Source organism: Benincasa hispida, chromosome 9 (assembly GCF_027475165.1).
Source record: "Benincasa hispida cultivar pf3 chromosome 9, pf3_genome.v1.1, whole genome shotgun sequence".
NCBI lineage: Eukaryota > Viridiplantae > Streptophyta > Magnoliopsida > Cucurbitales > Cucurbitaceae > Benincasa > Benincasa hispida.
In genome coordinates, this window is record NC_143486.1 from 35,429,272 (window position 1) to 35,431,775 (window position 2,504).

Below are 2,504 nucleotides of genomic sequence, written 5' to 3' on the forward strand. Positions count from 1 at the left end.
TATAATAGAAATATATATAAAAAAAAGAGAAAAAAGAGCATGGAATGCCGAATGCTTGCCACTTGTTACATGAACAGTACCGCTCGATATGATGGCTTGTTTGAGATCACTAAGTATGAAACACCTTAGAGAAATTGTAACACACGAAGAGGTGTGTTTAATTTCATATCGACATGTTGGTATAATTGCAGTAGTGAACAACCCAGCAAATGGTTGGATGGGATCGAAATGTCACCATCGTTTCTGCTTACGACATATTGTCAGCAACTTCAATAAAAAGTATAAATTTAATTCATTGAAAAATTATGTTTATCTTGTCGGGTGTCAGTTTCAAATTCAAAAGTTCAACAAAGCAATTGAAGATATCAAAGGAATAAATTAAGCTGTCTAAGTATTTTTGACAACATTAGTTTAGAGCAATGGACTCAAGCACATGATGGAGGATTCAGATATGGGTGGATGACGACAATCTATTAGAGTGCATAAATGGAGTCCTCAAAGGAGCTCGAATGTTGCCTATAAATGCTCTTGCTCAGACAACCTCACCTGCCGACAAGATTAAAGGATCGAGGTTAAGTTTAATATGGTTAGGAACACAATTTTGTGAGCTCACAGATGATGCAGACGAGGAAACCGTCATAAGATATGCGCGAGCATATATACTACAAATGATGGGTGGAAGTCTGTTTTCAGATAAATCAAGTCATTTTGTTCACTTGATGTTCTTGCCACTATTAGCTAACCTCCATGATGCGGGGCGGTATTCGTGGGGTGGAGTATGCTTGGCATAGTTGTATAGACAACTATGCAAAACAACAAGACCTAAGGTTCGAGAGATAGTTGGGCCTCTCATACTTTTGTAACTATGGGTTTGGGAGTGATTTCCAACAATGACTCCACAGCTATATCATATTAATGACGCTCAGTTAGTTGGACGAGCCTATGGTTCTTGGTATGTTGTTTTAATTCAATTTAATTTTTATATCACTGATCTAGTTAATTTAAATTCTAAATTATCAATTTAAAAATTTAGGTGGAGAGACAAAATTTGTGTGACTAGGACAGCCACACATGTAGTCAACCAGTATAGATACATGTTTGATCTGCTTCAACCTGAACAGGTACATTACACTAAACCTAATTGATTATTTTATTCACATTTTTATTGTATTTGTCTTTAATATTCTCTAATATAATATTTTGTGTTTCAGGTTATTTGGGAGCCGTACAAAATTATTGTGCATACTTTGCCTAATTTTTGTACGAATGGTCAAAACATATGACAGACGATGAGTCCTCTCATATGTTTTCACATTGGTGAGTGACATCTTCCTAACAGGGTGATGAGACAATTCGGTTTTCAGCAGGATGTCCCATCATCTTGTAATACTGAACCCGTACTGTATGATATTGACCTAAGGATTGGAGATTGGTACGAAAAAGTTGCACATTTGGTAGTGCGATGGCACTATCGTGCAAGGTTTATTGCAGTGGGGGTTTCTCTTGAACAGTTTGACACAGATGTCACTCCAAAATATATTCATTGGTATAATAATATCACAAGGCACTACGTCACTCGTCCGGGAGCAACTGCGGGCCATCTGGTAAATGAATGAATATTATCTATTTTTTAATTTAAATTTATTTTAAATATTGTCTAATTGTTTTATAATTCACAGAGATCGAATAACAGTAGACTCTGTGAGGTTGCGAATGATCTGAACCAGGTTCTTGCTATATGTAGTGACAACCAAAGCTATATAGAGGAAATTCATTATATGTACGATATACCTATTGTTCTTCCACCAACTCCTAGATGTAGAGCACCTGTTCGGGAAGATGATGAGTTTGATGAGGTTGCACATAATGTAGAAGAGTTGCCCCATATGACGCAGACGTAGAGTCAAACTAATTATGTTAGTCTGATGATGATGATGCCAGCATTTGGTTCAGGACATTATGACTCAGAGGCTGGTCCTTTGTCTTCATAAGTGCATGGACATGGTCAGGGTCGTGGAGAGCATAATGAATATTTATATTATGAAGCGCCTGCAGAGGTACCAGAGCAACATCAAGAAGAACCCGAGTAATCTCAAGTTCGAAGTCGACAACGACAATAAGCTCGAAATCAACGACGTCCGCTTTGTGAGACACATTGATTTTTGTAATTATTTTTATATAAATGAGATATTTAATTTATATTTTTTTATTTTTATGAGTTATTATTTTTTTTAATTTATTTTTTTTAGAGTTTAAATAAAATAATAAAATATTTTTAGAAATTATTTTTATAAAATAGAAATTTTTTTAAAAAAAGAGGATTAGAAAGAAGAAAGAAGGTGGAATGTTTAATAATTAAAAAGGAAAAAAAAAGGGGAAATTTGTACGGTATTCTCGCTCTCTATCAAAATCTCGCTATTTCGCTCTCGCTCACGCTCTCAAAATCTCACTCTCTCAAACTCTCGCTCTCTCTCATAATCTCGCTCTCGAATTTGATTGGGAAG

The 2,504-nt window shown here is 35.4% G+C and overlaps 1 pseudogene; it reads left to right on the forward strand.

Moving 5' to 3' along the window:
• Nucleotides 1-671: 671 nt before the first annotated feature.
• On the forward strand, nucleotides 672-2,159 carry LOC150033771 (serine/threonine-protein phosphatase 7 long form homolog; annotated as a pseudogene).
• The last annotated feature ends 345 nt before the right edge of the window (nucleotides 2,160-2,504 follow it).